This window comes from Schistocerca nitens, chromosome 9, assembly GCF_023898315.1.
Source record: "Schistocerca nitens isolate TAMUIC-IGC-003100 chromosome 9, iqSchNite1.1, whole genome shotgun sequence".
NCBI classification, from domain to species: Eukaryota; Metazoa; Arthropoda; class Insecta; order Orthoptera; family Acrididae; genus Schistocerca; species Schistocerca nitens.
The window spans coordinates 442,290,962-442,310,847 of record NC_064622.1 but is presented as its reverse complement, the minus strand read 5'-3'; the positions used below and the strand labels follow the sequence as shown (position 1 = coordinate 442,310,847).

Sequence of the window (19,886 nt, the reverse complement as noted above, 5' to 3'; positions counted from 1 at the left end):
CTCCCTAAATAGCAAAACTCCTTTACTACTTTAAGTGTCTCATTTCCTAATCTAATCCCCTCAGCATCACCCGATCTAATTTGACTACATTCCATTATCCTCGTTTTGCTTTTGTTGATGTTCATCTTATATCCTCCTTTCAAGACACTGTCCATTCCGTTCAACTCCAATTCCGCTCTTCCAAGTCCTTTGCTGTCTCTGACAGAATTACAATTTCATCGGCGAACCTCAAAGTTTTAACTTCTTCTCCATGGATTTTAATACCTACTCCGAATTTTTCTTTTGTTTCCTTTACTGCTTGCTCAATATACAGATTGAATAACATCGGGGAGAGGCTACAACCCTGTCTCACTCATTTCCCAACCACTGCTTCTCTTTCATGCCCCTCGACTCTTATAACTGCCATCTGGTTTCTGTACAAATTGTAAATAGCCTTTCGCTCCCTGTATTTTACCCCTGCCACCTTCAGAATTTGAAAGAGAGTATTCCAGTTAACGTTGTCAAAAGCTTTCTCTAAGTCTACAAATGCTAGAAACGTAGGTTTGCCTTTTCTTAATCTTTCTTCTAAGATAAGTCGTAAGGTTAGTATTGCCTCACGTGTTCCAACATTTCTACGGAATCCAAACTGATCTTCCCCGAGGTCCGCTTCTACCAGTTTTTCCATTCGTCTGTAAAGAATTCGCGTTAGTATTTTGCAGCTGTGACTTATTAGACTGATAGTTCGGTAATTTTCACATCTGTCAACACCTGCTTTCTTTGGTATTGGAATTATTATGTTCTTCTTGAAGTCTGTGGGTATTTCGCCTGTCTCATACATCTTGCTCACCAGATGGTAGAGTTTTGTCATGACTGGCTCTCCCAAAGCCATCAGTAGTTCTAATGGAATGTTGTCTACTCCCGGGGCCTAGTTTCGACTCAGGTCTTTCAGTGCTCTGTCAAACTCTTGACGCAGTATCTTATCTCCCATTTCATCTTCATCTACATCCTCTTCCATTTCCATAATACTGTCCTCAAGTACATCGCCCTTGTATAAACCCTCTATATACTCCTTCCACCTTTCTGCCTTCCCTTCTTTGCTTAGAATTGGGTTGCCATCTGAGCTCTCGATATTCATACAAGTGGTTCTCTTCTCTCCAAAGGTCTCTTTAATTTTCCTGTAGGCAGTATCTATCTTACCCCTAGTGAGACAAACCTCTACATCCTTACATTTGGTCTCTAGCCATCCCTGCTTAGCCATTTTGCACTTTCTGTCGATCTCATTTTTGAGACGTTTGTATTCCCTTTTGCCTGCTTCATTTACTGCATTTTTATATTTTCTCCTTTCATCAATTAAATTCAATATTTATTCTGTTACCCAAGGATTTCTATTAGCCCTCGTCTTTTTACCTACTAGATCCTCTGCTGCCTTCACTACTTCATCCCTCAGAGCTACCCATTCTTCTTCTACTGTATTTCGTTCCCCCATTCCTGTCAATTGTTCCCTTATGCTCTCCCTGAAACTCTCTACAACCTCTGGTTCTTTCAGTTTATCCAGGTCCCATCTCCTTAAATTCCCACCTTTTTGCAGTTTCTTCAGTTTCAATCTGCAGTTCATAACCAATAGATTGTCGTCAGAATCCACATCTGCCCCTGGAAATATCTTACAATTTAAAACCTGTTTCCTAAATCTCTGTCTTACCACTATATAATCTATCTGATACCTATTAGTATCTCCTGGATTCTTCCTGGTATACAACCTTCTTTTATGATTCTTGAACCAAGTGTTAGCTATGATTAAGTTATGCTCTGTGCAAAATTCTACAAGGCGGCTTCCTCTTTCATTTCTTCCCCCCAATCCATATGCACCTACTATGTTTCCTTCTCTCCCTTTTCCTACTGACGAATTCCAGTCACCCATGACTATTAAATTTTCGTCTCCCTTCACTACCTGAATAATTTCTTTTATCTCGTCATACATTTCATCAATTTCTTCATCATCTACAGAGCTAGTTGGCATATAAACTTGTACTACTGTAGTAGGCATGGGCTTTGTGTCTTATCTTGGCCACAATAATGCGTTCACTATGCTGTTTGTAGTAGCTAACCCGCACTCCTATTTTTTTATTCATTATTAAACCTACTCCTGCTTTACCCCTATTTGATTTTGTATTTATAATCCTGTAATCACCTGACCAATAGTCTTGTTCCTCCTGCCACCGAACTTCACTAATTCCCACTATATCTAACTTTAACCTATCCATTTCCCTTTTTAAATTTTCTAACCTACCTGCCCGATTAAGGGATCTGACATTCCACACTCCGATCCGTAGAATGCCAGTTTTCTTTCTCCTGATAACGACGTCCTCTTGAGTAGTCCCCGCCCGGAGATCCGAATGGGGGACTATTTTACCTCCGGAATATTTTACCCAAGAGGACGCCATCATCATATAATCATACAGTAAAGCTGCATGCCCTCGGGAAAAATTACGGCTGTACTTTCCCCTTGCTTTCAGCCGTTCACAGTACCAGCACAGCAAGGCCGTTTTGGTTAATGTTACAAGGCCAGATCAGTCAATCATCCAGACTGTTGCCCCTGCAACTACTGAAAAGGCTGCTGCCCCTCTTCAGGAACCACATGTTTGTCTGGCCTCTCAACAGATACCCCTCCGTTGTGGTTGCACCTACGGTACGGCCATCTGTATCGCTGAGGCACGCAAGCCTCCCCACCAACGGCAAGATCCATGGTTCATGGGGGAAGCTACAAACAGTGTTGCTAACATTGTTGTAAAACTTGTTTCAAAATGTGTAATGCAGCTCGCAATCTGTAATATCCAACCTAATGCCACAAAACTGAGTAAATTATTGGAGGCCCCAGAGATGCACAGACAACAGATTTTATGACCTGCAGATATGAATAATGGGTAGTGAATACAACAAGGTAATTTCTGCACTATGTTTTCACAGAATAATCCTGTGATGATAAATGACACAAATGATGTATTCTCTCTCTCTCTCTCTCTCTCTCTCTCTCTCTCTCTCTCTCTCTCTCTCTCTCCCTCCCCCCCCTCCTCCTCCTGCACCTTTCCCTAAAATTTCTCTCTTACAGAACAAGTGCACAATTTCTAAAAACACAGTTGCAACTAAAATCACATCACTCGTTCATTGGATTTTAAGCTCACCTGTCTCTCCTGACATCATAATATATGTTTGGTTCGGATCAAAAGCTGCGAAAGCCATTATTTCAGAATGCTAATGAAATGTTTCCCTTTAATTTATTGGAAATTAAATGCCACTGTGTTAATGTGTCCTTCATATAATGTTCATGGAGCAAGAACGATTTATGTCACTAATGTTTCTATGACGACTATCACTCTAATAACTGTAAACCATATAATAATAAATATATCTATATGTGTGTTCCTCACATTAAATATGAAATCAATTTTATCTTTTTTTTGTCAAAGATTTTGTAATCAATGTAATGAAGGCAGTTATCTGCTAACCCTCTCTCAACTGGCACTGAACACAGGCAACACATTGTACTATCTACGTACCATTGGCAGATAAATTAGTTAATTCCTTCTCATTCACAGCCACGACCATTTACTGAAAATGCTTCAGTCACAGAACACTGGGAATTGACGGCCCAGAGCAGTATGGTAAAGCATTCTTGTAATTTGGACTGAGGCTATAAAAACTCGGTCCAAGTATAGGAATTGCATTCCAATTAAGAAACCATTCTGGTCTGTATAAGTGCATTCAACCTCACATTTGTTAATGGCAAGACACTAACAGAGCATAAATATTATATGCCATAGCAACTGCACGATTTCTCCACCTCTAATCCCCCCATACCTCTCATTTTTGCACTGTGAAAAGAAAGTGTAGCGCATAAATTAATCATGTACCCAATGAGGCAATTTAACTGAACAGCATGTCTGTTTCTGATCTGGACTTTACTTTCCCTAATGATTAATGAACAAGTGTCTGATCTCACTGGAAAACTGTGTCTACTTTGCTAAAAGAAAGGGAGATTAGAGATAGGTGCCCCTTCGACAAGTATGTCATTGGAGAGAGCATAAGCTTGGATTAGACATCTTCGAGTATACTTTGCACGCCACTGTAAAAGCACGGCAGAGGGTACAACTCATTGTACCAGTTATTGTCTTTCTCCCAGTCCATTCATGTATGGAGTGTGGGAAGAATGATTGATTGAATGCTTCTATGCATGCTGCAATTAGGCTAATTCTGTCTTTGTGATTTCTATGGGAGTGATATGTATGGGAATGAAATATATTCCTAGATTCTACACTTAAGATTTGCCCTAGAAATTGGGTATGTTTTCACAGGATAGTTTGCGTCTATCTCCAAGTGTCTGCAAGTTCAGTTCTTTCAGAATCTTTGGACACTCTCTCCTGTGTGTTGAACAAACCTGTGACCATTTGTTCTGCCCTTCTTCGTATCCATTCATTACCTCCTGTCAGTCCTATCTGGTACAGGTTCCATACAGTTGAACAGTATTACAGGATGGAGTTTTGTAAGCAAGCTCCTTTGAAGATTTACTTCATAACCACCTGTGACAGACTCTGACCATTCCATTTCGTACCCCTACATGTTGCCACATCCAAGTATTTGTATGAATAGAATGATTCCAACTGTAACTCACTGATAGTTTAGTCACAGGATACTATGCTTTTTTCATTTTGTGGAGTGACCAATTTTACATTTCTGAACATTTAAAGTGAGCTGCCAATCTTTGCACACTTTGAAATCTTGTCAAGATCCGACAGTATTTGTGAGGCTTTTTTCAGACAGTAATGCCTTATAAATAATTCCATCGTCAGCAAAACATATGATGATATTCTTAATACTGTCTTCAAAGGTCATTCATGTATGACATAAACTGCAAGGATCCCAATGCATTACCCTAAAGCACACCTGAATTTCTTTACACAGCTGTCAATGACTCTCCATCCAAGATGACGTGCTGCATACACCATACCAAGAAACCTCCAATACAATTGCAAATCTCACTTAATACCACATATGATCATACTTTTGGTAGTAAGTGTATTTGTAACACTGAGTCAAATGCCTTTTTAAAGTCAAGAAACACTATACCCACCCTACTGCCTTGATCTGTGCCTTTCAGGACGACATGTGAAAAAAGTGAGAGTTGGGTTTCACCTAATCGATGGTTTTGGAACCCATCCTGACTGGCTCATTCAGTTTGAGATACGGTACCTTCATACATTGTGCTCAGAATATGCTCCTAGATTCTACAACAAATGGATGTCATACATATTGGACAGGAGTTTTCTGGATAGCTTTTGCTACCTTTGTTGTTTATGGGAGTGTCCTATGCTTACTTCTAACTACTGGGCACAATTTTATGTTCCAGTGAGCTACAGTATACTATGTGTAATGGAGGGCTGATGCAGCCACTCAGTCAGTATATGATCTGACAATTTGATCAAGATTCAATCATATCTTGGAGCTTTGCTCAGTTTATGTGATTTCCGTTGTTTATCATTGACCCTGACATGAACATCTATTTCAGTCATTTTTGCAGTGGTATGTATTAAATTAGTGCAATACTTGTACTTCACTTTGTAAATGAACATCTGAATACTGAGTGTCTCTTCTGGATGCTAGTTAGTTGTTACCTGATAGTGGCTCAATGAAAAGAAAACTGGTTTGAAATAAATAAATTAGTGGATAAAAACAGAGTTAGTTTTTCCACCTTAAATACAAAATTGTTCTACCAAGTGGTGTCAGCAGAATCTGTAAACCTATATCAATACATAAAGGGGAAACAGTGATAGCAAAAACCTTGAAAAGGTCTTGACCAATTTATTTTTTCACAATACTCAAATATTGTCTGTCAAAGGCTATATATACTTTTCTAAACAACAAGTTACGAGGATGGTCTCATGAGTACCCGACCCAACAAAGAAAACACAAATATTTCTGGAAAATATGTATATTTTTCAACATAATTTCCTTTCAGCTCTATACACTTTTCCCAGCGATGTTCAATAAATTAGATACCCTTTTTACAATGAGGGGGCTCAATCTGCCAAACAGAGTGCACGTGGTAGCAATTCAAACTTTAATTCATTAATTTTGGACATTGCAATAACAGAGTTGTGAGCTGGTGCAGTGTCCGGAAGAAACGACAATTTGTTCTTGGCCAAATGTGGCTGTTTTTGCTCAATTTCTTCACCCAAACATTACAATAAGTTTGCATAATACTCGCTGTTGATAGTTTTTTTTCTTTTTCAAGGTAGTCAATGAAAATTATCCCACATGCATCCCAAAACACAGACACTACGACCTTGCCAGCAGATGAAATGGTCTTCGCCTTCTTTGGAGTCAGTTCTCCAATTTGTGTCTATTGCTTTGATTGTTCTTTTGTCTCAGGCGAAGTGCTGGACCCATGTTTCATCCATGGTTACGAAACGGCGAGGGGGGGGGGGGGGGGAAGCAAAACTTCGCTAAACACTCAATTGAAACATCTTCATGACACTGTGTTTGCTCAAGTGTGAGCAAACACGGCACAAACCTTGCACAAAGTTTCCTCATGTCCAAATTTTCAGATAATATGCGATGCACCGCACTTTTTGAAATACCTACTATGTCTGATATCTTGTGCACTTTCAGTTGACTATCATCCAGTACAGCTTTGTGGATTTTCTTTACCATTTCTGGAGACGTCACCTCATTTGGTTGGCCACTGTAATGCTGGTCTTGGCAGCTCATACGGACTCGTTTAAACTCAGCTACTTAATATTCTACTGTTGTCAACGACGGAGCAGACTCTCCCAAAGTAAAATCTAGCTCAACTTTAATATTGGTTGCTCTGAGGCCTTAAAAAAAATCAATTTTCACAAATTCACTCCAACATTCACTACTGATGGCTGCTACACAAATACTAAACAATGTGACATCTTCAAACTTGAAACATATGCTTCATAGATCGTATACTTTCTAATCCAGAGATATTTTTCAATAACGACTGCCATCTCTCTGTCAGGTTGGGTACTTATGGGACCACCCTCGTACAAGTTTCCAGTTAAAAACCAATTGCGAGAATGAAAATGCTGTACTATGAAGAAGTGTGATTTTATTTTCTTTCTCACAGTATGTTTTAATTAAGATATCAAGGCATTTAAACTAACAGACAAATTGTTTCTTCCATATAGGCCTATACTGTTTCGAGGATAATTCATAATTATCTAGACACTTTCAAGTGACTGTAAAAATGTTAGTATTGAGATTATGTACTATATGATTATATGTAGTAAAACAGCAACTCACCAGTTTTTTGTGCCTTGCCCTGTTACATCCTCATATGTCAGTGATGTTGTGGAGAAATGGAGGTGTAAAAACAGTATCTTTGATGTAAGCCAACAGGTAAAAGTCAGATGTGGAGAGCATTGGGGCCATGCCAGCAACTGGAGATTGCCAGCTGATGCACAACCGATCAATCGTCGTAGTAGGTCAGTACCCAGAACTCATGAACATTGTTGTTGAAGTGTAGTGGAGAGCCATCATGGTGACAAATGAAATCGGCACTCTCCCTTTGCAATTACGGCATGAGCTAAGCAAAATGCCATCTTGTTGTTCTATCAGTCATGTTTCTGGAGATCACTTTAACATATTAAACTTCTTGGGTTGCTGTTTCCATATATATAATACCTTACCTCAATACAAATATTTTTTACAATCACTTGAAAGTGTCTAGATCATTTTGAATACCCTGTATAATTTTTAACAACAGTTGCGTAGACAACAATGAACTGATTCATTTTTTTGGCCTGTTGGTTTTAACAGTAAACCTAAGTTGTATTTGTGGCTTACCAGAGTAAATTAGTAAACTAGTATGCAATGTAAATGATCTGAAACTTTGTAATGCTACCTGTTCACATATTAAAACTGTGCTACATAATGTCACTGAAGTTAGTAGCCCTACAGATCCAGCAACTGGAGAGCCCACTCTCTCGTACCCATATACCAATGATCCCAACCAATTTACCCCCTCATTTTAAGTGATTTGGGCTTTCATTTACAGTGACAACAAATAAAAAGGCTGGATATTAAAAGACATTTGTATCGATTTACAATCAACTGTATGTGCCCTTTCACTGACTTACAACACAGTATCCCAAAGACTATAACTATACACTATTAGGACATTCATGTACACATTTAACAATTATGAAGCACTGCTCCGTTCACTAGTACAATTATATTTCTATCATATTTAGGTACACCACTCGAGCCACCTTGTCAGACAATAATTGCTATTTTATACATTGTCCGTGTCCTTGCCTCTGATCTGCAGCGAGATTCTTAATCAAATATTGCTTTGAGGTGTCACACAACTCTGGATTACTGCACTTCCAATGATTCTACTGTGATTTCATACAAAACATAAGGTTGAATTTGACATCTTGTCAGCTGAACTGGAGTATAATGAAGTACTGCAATTGGCTGCTTAATTTGTAGATCTGATTGCCATGCAGACATAAGGAATCAACCTACCAGCTTTTGTTGCATGTCTGCGTGATCATAAAGCTGAGATTCATCCACAGTCAGCTGCCGAACATGGTTCCACACACACCTTCACCCATCAGGACATGCAAAGTTGTACGACTGTGACATTAAGAACAGATGGTGTCCAACCAGTGCTGCTGCAGCCATCATTTAACAGCTCATACCACGTATTGCAAAGAGGAGACTTTACACTCGATCTCTTTCTAAATGGCAAAACTATATCATAATAATGTATTTGTACAGATACAAAAATCTGTTCACTAAGCAGTGGCAGCAGAACAACAGCGTTTTTCACTGTCCCCCTCCCACCACTATTATGTACTGTACACTTAGCTGTTCAGTTTTATTAAACTGTGTACCATGTTTTTGCAGTAATCTCTGTCTTGCATATTGCTCTGTCTTCCCACTTTAAGCTCTCAGCTGTTCAAATCTCATCCAGTGCAATCCCCAACAATCACTCTTTCCTTCTCATCCAATCCAGCAAATCTCCCCTGACCTGCAGTTCTGGCTGACTTTTCTGAAAAATACACCTTTTCCTGAACCTCTTCTCCAGTCCTTTTTCTTCATCCGCCTTCCTTGCCCTTCAACCATTCTGCCGGAAGAAGGAGCCACTGGCTCTGAAAGCTTAGAGAAGTTGGTCGACTGGTTTGAGGGAGGGGACCAAACAGCAATGTCATCAGTCCCATCGGATTGGGGAAGGAAGTGAGCTGTGCCTTTTCAAAGGAACCATGCCAAGCCTAAATCAGAATGCCGGATGGGGGTTTGAACCGTCGTCGTCCTGAATATGGTCCAGTGTGCTAACCACAGCGCCACTCACTCAGTGCTTGCATAAGTATAACCTTCGTTTATGTGTGCGTTCTCCTGCCGCCACTTAGCGAGTAGATTTTTTTTTTAATCTATCCAATTACATTATATTATCAAAAATTGGAAACTATAACATCTTCAGACAAAGTCAGAACAGCATATCTTTTTCACAAACATCGAATCTTTTATCTCAGTCTTCAACAACACCCATTTCTGACTCCTTCCCAATCTGACTGACAGACACATTCTAATCAGTACATACTTTTCCATAAAGACCAAAAGATTTTGTGATGGTGTTTTGCTTTCCCCAGGAGAGAGGGAGATGATGTAGTGCATGTTTCATATAGTGTTCACGGCCTTGCGACCAGAGATGAGAGATTCCATATCTAATATTGTTATTAATTCTTGATAAAAGAGACACTTTTCTTCTGTGCAAATAAGAGCATGAATATAATTTCGTAAAGGAATTAAGATCAATGACTTAGTATTAGCACCTTACCTCTTGACCAAAGTAATCATTATGGGGATTCACATTTTGCAAAACTGAGTGGAAATATGCTTGTAGTAACACATTTTGTATGTTATCCTGTTAACTCAATAAATTTAGTCAAAACATGAATTATGCAAAACACATGTGCTTAATCATGTTCAGGTAATTGTTCTCATACCCGTCAGACACTGATAACCCAGATCATTTGTTACTGACGATATATTTATGGTTCTGAAAGAGGAACCCTAGATAGAGAGGGTGCTGAAAACCTTGGTGTTTCACGCCTTGCTGTACATCTGCCGCAGTTCTGGCCTTACAAGCCAGCACCGTCTGCCCAAGTAGAATCAAGTTTCCACTGTATGGGAATCACGGATGGAGCCACGAAATTTTGTCCGATGGTGAGCCAACTAAATTACCACTAAACCTCTGAGGTAGGAAACATTATCACAGCACCTCCAAAACTTGAGTTACCTCAAGCTTAAATCCAAGCCAATTCAACTAGTCTCTGCATCCTAGGAATATTGGGTATGGCTAGTACTTACCCTAGGAGACGTACGAGATAGAAAACTGTCTCAGTACCTGAGACATCTCCATTGTATAATGGATGTAACAAGTGTCCAACATACTCTACTCTGCACACCCAACTGGGCAACTTCCAGCACAAATGCAGGTGGTAACAGCAACTCATGCAAAGATGCAGTTGTTCAAAATAGCAAAGTAAGCTGGTCATATTAAGAAAGCACGCCCTCCCCCTCCCCTCATCAAGTGCCTGTTTCAGCATCACGGCGGTAACTTTTAATGCCTATCCAGTAAAACAGACATTGCAGCTGCACAACTGCACGAGTTTCTCACTAGTCTCGCACAATGTGCAGTACAAATGGATACCACCAACATCCCTGCACTTTTTCAGACGTCAACTCACCGACATTCAGTGATGCACTTAAGTTATCTGTAACTTGTTTGTTTCATGTGTTGTGTACAACTTCGTACACAGTGGTAAGGAGAAGTGGACTTCAAAATGGTGCCGCGACTGTCATTGTAAGAAAGCTGAACGCGACCAGAAATGATTAGCGAACAAGTGAACACAACATATAGAAGATTTACTTAACTTTTATTTCGCCAAGCGAATGAAGACTTATTATAAATACGCAGCAAGAAACTGAGTCCAGCTATAACAATGTCAACCAGGATGAGGGTCTCTGTACTAAGTATTAACGATGGAGCTAGGTGGCATCTGCGTAACAATACATAGTGGGCTGAGTGGCTGCCACCAGCCATCCTCTATCATGGGTGGCAGAGGCACTCGTAATAGTAACCCACCGGAGGCAAGATTCACCAGGCACGCACCACTGGGTTTACCAGCTCCTGCGTGACCGCTAATCAGTGTCTAAAGAAAACTTGCAACTCCACTGACATGAAATCAGTGGGGTGGTATCAATACGTGACACCATACCATGGAAAGTTTGAGGATCAAGCATAGAAACATATCACCTTTTCCACACTCAAGGCCAACAGAAGCTGTACACAGATGCATCAGCTTGCTGAATTATCTCTCAGCACTAGTACATAACTGCAGAAGACCCAGACAGAAATTACGTGTAAACACAGATTCAGATTGTATTTTTCCACGTACCCTTCTACACCATCACTGCCCAATGATGTTCTACCTGTCTGCTGCCAATAATTCCTCCATAGGTTTTTCTGCTACAGTACAGATGCAGCTTGATATCAGCAAGCACTGTGTTTTCAGTTGGGATTCACCATCACTGACATTGCAGAGCCCATATCTAGAGTTCACTTCCTGTCACACTACCAAACACTAAGAGGTTATGACTAACTGATGGTGTTACTAGACTCACTGCCAGAAGACTGCATTTTGATGCTATTGTCCATGTTGCAGGCTGAGTCAGGCTTTCAGGAACTATTCCAAACTATTGGACCAGTGCCCGACAATCACTTGCTTTCATGGCACACCATGAGAGGTACACCATAGCAGAGCGCCACATAATAAAACACTGCTGTCTCACACCATCCCCTAGGCCTTGCACCAGACCACTTAAGTAGCAAACCTGAATCTGATGGAATATTATGTGAAGGTACCACTCCCAGCAGATGTTGACTGTCACCCCTCCATTTATAAAAAAAAAGTTTTAAAAGACTGATGGTGCATGGTGCTCATGCAGGGATTGTCCTGCAGCTAAAGTCACAGGCTACAACAGACTGATGCACAGTGCTATTTTTGAGAGAATATAACCATGCATTCAGTGATGTCAATGTGTTAAGTGCTTTGGATTACTGTAAGACATGTACTCGCATTCCATTGGTAGAGGAAGATTTTCTGAAAACAGCAATCACCACACCATTTAGCGTTGTATAGAGCTTATTTACAAAATTCAGTTTACAAAATGCTGCACAATCATTTATCGACTCCATTCCCCAACGGATTCTCTTTTTGTTTTGCTACCTGGACAACAGTTGTATTTGCACAGCTGCTGAAGAGCACTTTGCCCAAGTTTTCCAATGCCTCAAACATTTTTATGTAGTAATAAATATGGCTAAGTGTGTATTTGGTGAACCATAGGTCATATTCCTGGAACATCTTATTTCTTCAGCAGGATCATCACCCTTACCCGAAGGGAAAGGGCTATCACTCAAAACTGATTACCTGCAAACAGTCAAAGAGCTACACTGCTTCCTTACACTGTTAAATTTTGAACATCGGCATCTACCTCTGATGACAGTACTGCAAGAACCACTGACTGCTGCACTCATACGTGTCAAGACAAAAGGTAGTAGCCCCATATAATGAACACAAGAAAAAAGATATGGATCCCACTGTTGCAAAGCAGAGCCTTGATGATGCAGTTCTGCTTGCTCGCCCTGTGCAAGGAGCACCACTGCACTGATGAAAGATGCCAGCCACTTTGTCACTGGAGCCATGTTGTAACAAGTTAATGATGCATAGCAAACTCCTGCAGTCTTTTTCACCTAAGGACTACTTCACACAGGGCAACTGCACTGCTTAAAACTGTGAATTATTGGTGTACGAAGAAATCAGGTCCATCCTCAGTTGGAAGCCAGATACTTCTTTATATTTGTGGATCACATACAATTTGTCTATGCATTCCAGCAAAGCAACAATGAATGTTCGCCATGCCAGAACATCACTTGGAATTTATTTCACAATTCACTACAGACATTCACCATACATCTAGACTAAATAATGTCGCAAATGCCCTCTCTTGTGATAGTAGCATCTTGAGCTACATCGACTTTGCAGAGCTTGCCAAAATGCAGAGAAAAGCTTGCACAATGCCCTACAGATTACAGCTGTGGCATCTCTAATGGAAACCTTGATAGTTTCTTCCAGCTGAATTTTGACGCCATACCTTTGAATGTCTACGTAATCTTATTCACCTCTAATTCACTGCATCGGCCCGGTAAGTCTGCGCATTTTTTTCCGGTCTGGTGTTCAAAAGGACTGATGCCTAGCCTGTCAATGCAGTAAAGTAGCGTGCCACATATACACATCAATAGGCAATTTTCCAAACACTACTGCACGTTTTGCTTATTGACACATAGGTGGGATGGTCCACTGCTGCCCTCTGACAGCAAATGCTATTTACTGACAATGATAGAGTGCTTCAGTTTGCTGGCCAGAAGCATACTGGTTGCAAACATTCCAGCAGACACACCAGTTTTCACTTCAAACTGGTTTTCCTACTTTGGCCACTTCATATGACAATGGACCACAATCGACAGTGTGAATATGAGTTGTTTTCCCAATTGAATAAGCTTTGCAGTAATAATCATCACCAGACCACACGCTACTATTCAATTACCAATGGTATGATTCAGCTATGGCATCATACACTCAATGCATCCTTGAGATACCATTCCGCTCTCTGGATAGCTGCACTTCTGAAGGTTCTACTTGGCCTTAATAAAGCATAAGGCCGATCTCAACATTTCATCAGCTGAAGTGATTTATGGCTAACCATTGTACCTGCCTGGTGAATTTGTTGACCAAACTGCCACACACCCATCAGATGCTAACCTACCAGATCATTTTGTATGTCTGCACGGCCACAGCACTCGCATTCAGCCTCCACCTTCCTCCAGGGATGTTTCCACATCTACCTCCACAGCACAGTAATTGCCAAGACCTGTTTCTGAAACCTTCTCTGATCGACAGAGACATTCTGACCAGCGCATCCATTTTACAACAAGACTTTTGGATGACACTCTGGTTTCCCCCAGGGAGGAGGTAAAATGCAAGGGGGGGAGGGGAAGGGCTGGTGTAGCAGCATTGAGAACTAATTGCTATTTCATAAAGTGTTTGGAGATTCTGCATTGAATACTGTTACCAGGACTGTAAGGACAACACACTTTTCTTTGGTGGACAACTGAAGTTCAGCATAAAAAAATACGCAAGAGTACAGTTCCAAAAAACTTTATCAGGAGTTTTAATATCTATGATTCGTCATTAGCAGCTCACTGTTTGGGCGAAATAATTATTATGGACATAAACTTCCTGCAATACACTGTGGGAATAGTGTCTGTAACAGTTTGCATATTATTCTGTTAATTCAGTAAAGACGGTAAGTCATGACATCTGCTTGATTACCCTAAACACATGTGCCTCAGAATGTCCATCGTAACTGTTCAAATAGTGTATGCTCTTTATCAAAATATACTTTCTGATTTTTATTCTGAAAATGGGTTTGTTAAGTTCAGAGAATGTTCTGACATTATGAATATCCTCTTCTCATTACTAAGAGTGCCTATATACAACAGTGTAGAGGCTCTCAACCTAGAAGTTGCAGAAATTTTTGTCGTCATAATTTTGTTCACAAGTGGAAGAGAGGTGCTGGCAGACAATACCTCATCAGCAGACTATCTGCCAATGACATGGGAGAAAGAGAAACCTCTCTGCTGCGTCACATGGATAGATGATTCATGACAATGATGGTGGCCAATCACTAATAAATAACAGGCACAAGAAATGCAATTACAGTAGGATTATTCCTTGAAATATAAGTGCAGAAGTCTTGTCAATATGACGTTCAATATTATATACAGCATTTCCTTTGAAAGGGGATTATTTTTTATTTTTATTTATTTAGTTATTTATTTTTTACAATGAAGATCATATAACTTTATGGAATGTATGTCACTGATACTTTAAAATTTATCGAGTCCTTTTCCTCTCAGTTCATTTATCATACAGTCATGCTTCCTAAGTACATACATAAAATCTCTAAATAGAAAAGTTGTTCCACAGTTTCACAGCATCTTGAAATAGCAGTTACATTGGATCTGTTAAAAAATTTTACTGAACCCCACAACTTTTCGGCTGTTGTGTGCATCTCTATCTCCTGACTAAACAGGTCTATTATCAATTACATTTCATCTTAGATTTTTTATTAATGCATGATATTCTCCTTCATTTTTGTACTCAACAGGAATGTATTCTCACTTCTTTTTCACATAGGCCACTGGCTCTTTTGTTCACTTGAAATCTGTACAGCAAAATTCTTCACTCAGATACAATACACCCATTCCTCGAGCTTAATTTACTTTACAATAGAATTATTGTGTAATTCTACATTCAAACTCATGTCACCTTTTAAAAAATTAAAGATTTTGGTCAGTATTTTATGTGAAAGTGGCATCAAGTTTCAATTGCTATTTACTGGAATACAGTAATGGTTTTTTATCGTTACACAGGACTTCAAGTAAACAGTACGTTCTGATACTGCCATTAAAATAGGCATTTGGCTTCTCATTAAGAAACAATAGCTATGTACATTCATACTTTAGCCAGTTAAACCAGTTGCTTGCGAACTTGTATTGCAGTTTCACATGCAGGAAGTTTGACTGTGTACGTGTCTAATCTGCTAATCAAATATTAAATCTCTGAGCATCAAGGAGACACCTGCTTCACTTAATATTAATATTCCAATTCGAAACAACACGCAACACTGTGGTCACAGTGAAGACAAAATTGCTGCTTAATTGCATAACATTAAATAAGATATTCTTCTAATATAATCTTCTTTTATCCTGGAAAGTTGAATCCAAACCACAACCAGCATGGTATAAGCCCTCTAGATAGAACTTAAAAGGGGAGGAGTTTTATATAAAGAAACATTCACACAGCAAGTTTCCAGTGTCTGACAAGGGGGACAATTAAGAATCAATGGATTTCATTTGCCAGTATGTAGTAAGTATTTTTACCAATGAAGCAGAAGTATAGCCACTGTTGTGATAGGGTACACAGTTCGGCGCAATCTGAAGTCATCCGAAATCATACTGAATGCTTTCTCAGTAAATTTTGAACAGTTACTACAAGACCCCACTGAAAGTGGAAATGGTTGCAAAATTATACTTGACCTCTTAACAACAAGTAATGCTGAGCAAATAGGGAGCATCATGATAGATACAGGGATTAGTGACCACAAGATGGTGGTTGTGAAACTGACTACTGTAATATCCAAACCCACCATAAATGCAAAATACATCTACTTTTAAAAAGCTGAAAAAAATTTGAATGGCGCCTCCCCAAGAGTGTCTCCAATCCTTCCAATCTGATTATGTAAGCACAGACCAGATGTGGTTTAAATTCAAGGAAATGGTACAGACAGCAATTGGGAGATAATTAATAAGTAAATTAATAAGACATGACATGGATCCCCTATGATACACAAAAGATGTCAGAACATTGTTGCAGAAGCAACAAATAAAAGCATGCCAAATTTAAAAGAATGCAAAGTTCCCATGATTAACAATGTTTTCCAAAAGTTCAAAATTATGCTTGAACTTCAATGTGAGTTTCTTTTAATAGTTTCCACAACTCTGTCTCAAAATCTGGCAGAAAACCCAAAGTGATTCTGGTCATATGTAAAGTACACCAGCAGCAGCAAGACGCAATCAATACCTTCACTATGTGATAACCATGATGTAACTGATGACAGTGCCATTAAAGCAGTTTACTAAAAGTGGGTTTTCCAAAAATCTTTTGCAAAAGAAGAGGAAGTAAATATTCCATAATTCGAATCAGGAACTGCCAATGTGAGTAACTTAAAAAGTACCTATCTTCAGTGTAGCGAAGCAGCTTAAATCACTTAATAAAGGTTAGGCCTCTGGTCCAGATTGCATATCAGTTAGGTTATTTCCAGAGTATGCTGATACAATAGCTCCATACTTAGCAATAACAACTGCTTGCTCCTAGAAAGCCCTGTTCCCAAAGGCTTGAAAGTTGCTCATATCACACCAATACCCAAGAAAGGACATAGCAGTAATCTGCTGAATTACAGATCCAAATCACTAACAATGATTTGCAGTACAGTTTTGGAACATATACCGAGTTCAAACCTTATGAATTACATCAAAGAAAAATATTTATTGACAAATGTCAACATGGATTCAGAAAATATTGCTTTTGTGAAACACAACCAGCTCTTTATTCTCATGAAGTAATAAGTGCTACCGACAAGGGATGTCAAATTGATCCCATATTTTTAGATTTCCAGAAGTCTTTTGAAACTGTTCCTCACATGTGACTTCTAATCAAATTACATGCTTATGGATGTCTCCTCATGTGTGCGACTGGGTTAGTGATTTCCTGTCAACAAGGTCACAGTCTGCAGTAACTGTCAGAAAGTATAGAGTAAAACAGGTGCAGTATCTGCCATCGCCCAAGGAAGTGTTATAAGCCATCTGCTGTTCCTGCTCTACATACATGATTTAGGAGATAATCTGAGTAACACTCTTAGATTGTTCGCAGATGATACCATCATTTACCATTTTGTAAAGTCACCAGAAGATCAAAACCAATTGTAAAATGATTTAGACAAGACATCTGTATGATGTAAAATGTAACAATTGACTAAGTAACGAAAAGTGTGAAGTCCAGAGGAGTACTAAACGAATTTGCTAAATTTCTATTATATGATAAATTACACAAATGTAAAATCTGGAAACTAAGCTAAACACTTAGGGATTATAATTATGAATACTTAAATTGGACTAATCACACAGGTAATGTAGTGGGGAAAGCAAACCAAAGTCTGTGATTTATTGGCAGAACACTTAAAAATTCAACAGATCTACTAAAGAAGACTGCTTACACTACGCTTCTCTGACCTCTCCTGCAGTATTCCTGTGGTGTGGGATCTGTGTCAAGGTTTGATGGAGGATATCAAAAAAGTTCAAAGAAGGGCAGCTCGTTTTCTATTATCACAAAAAAGGGGAGAGAGAGTCATGGATTATGATACACGACTTGGGCAGGCAATCATTAAAGTAAAAATGTTTTTCATTGTGGCACGACCTTCTGGTGAAATTTCAATCACAAACTTTCTCCTCAGAGTGTGAAAATATTTTGCTGATGACTACCAATACAGGGAGGAATGATCATCACAATAAAATAAGTGAAATCATAACCCACACAGAAAGACTTAAATGTTCATTTTTCCCAAGTGCTGTTCGAGGGTGGAACAGTACAGAAACGCTTGAAGATGGTTTGATTAACCCTCCGCCAGGCACTTAATTGTGACTTGCAGAGTAATCACAAATGTAGATGAACAGAAATTGTAAAAACTGGATGACAGTGTCTTGATTCTACCATCTTTTTCTACACCAATATTAAACAGGACTTTATTAAAATATCCTTGTTCATATAAAACAATTGCAGAATTTCTAAAAGCATTAGGCATTCAAAAAGGAAAAAAAAATATTGCCAGTCAGTCATCCCAGCACCCGAACACAAAATAATCGACGCTCACAAAATAATCCATGCTCAGAGGTAAGCACGGAGTGTATATTTATGACATCTGCTGACCTGTCAAATGTGTTATGTGTGGTACTTAATCTGTTGCATAATACCGATACATTACTACTTCTACCAATGACTTCATACCAGTTTCACATTGTGTTATGTCCTTCTATGAATATATTATCTTCCCTAACATCACAGTATAATACCTTCCCAAATTTAAATTTGTTAATATCTTCTTACAGACCAGTTAGGCAACTGGCCAGTTCAGCTCCAAAAAACTACTGTTTGCTTTTGTAATAAACTGCCATTTCATTTTGTTTACATGAATGGTTTGAGGACTTCTCAATGTAACTACCATGTGTCTACAGTAGGGTACATTTTTCTCGAAAATCTTGGGAAATTTCCGAATGAACCACAACTAAAGCATTGGTATTAAAATTACAAGTAAATCATTATTCCTTACATGTAAAAGCAGAACAAGCCTCAATGAATGTCATGCAAAACAAGTTTCGAAATTTGCTGACAGATTAAAACACTGCGCCTTGAAATTCACAAGTAATGCTTTTACTAAGAGAGCAATTCAGTTATTCCTCACAACTTGTCGTCACAGTTTTATTTGTTTATTTATTTATTTATTTATTTATTTGGAGGGTGGGGGGAATACCTACCAATAAGACCCTTAAGTGCAACCCCGCTTCGCTGTGGCATAGCACATCGGATTGTTCAAACCAAAATACAGCACAAAGTTTTGTTTTTTTAATGGAAAGAATAGATAGCCAGTTTCATTTTTTGAGCTATGAAAATCTATATGCATTGCTGCACAAATGGATGACAAGACATTTGTTAGTGACGAATCAGAATATCGTAATAAATTTCCATTTAGTATTATACAATAATCCTTTCGCTCTTCCTCCCCTTCTTCCTCCCTGTCCATGCAACTTCCTTTTGCCCACTACTCAAGCCAGCTAGATCGCTGCTCACCTCAGATACAATCACAGTTGGACCTTGGTACCCTGAGACAACATGGGCAGGTGTGTGTTAGTTTTGCTTCTGTAAATGTGCTTTCTGCCTATGATGAAGCACTTTGTCCGAAATGTGTATATTTCTAGCATTCTTTTTCGCTGTACTCGTCTGCAACTCAACTCCATTTCTACACCAACTGCACCACATTCATTGAGTAATGTTCTATGTGGGGATGACAAACCTGCATGATTGGCCATGGTCAAACTATGGCTAGCCATAACCTTTACCATCACACTGCTAGACTTGGTGCCC

The 19,886-nt window shown here is 39.1% G+C and overlaps 1 protein-coding gene across 1 annotated transcript in view; it reads right to left on the bottom strand.

Moving 5' to 3' along the window:
• LOC126204306 (histone-lysine N-methyltransferase 2D-like) overlaps positions 1-19,886 on the bottom strand; it is a 338,750-nt gene that overhangs the window by 193,615 nt on the left and 125,249 nt on the right. The window lies entirely within an intron of this gene.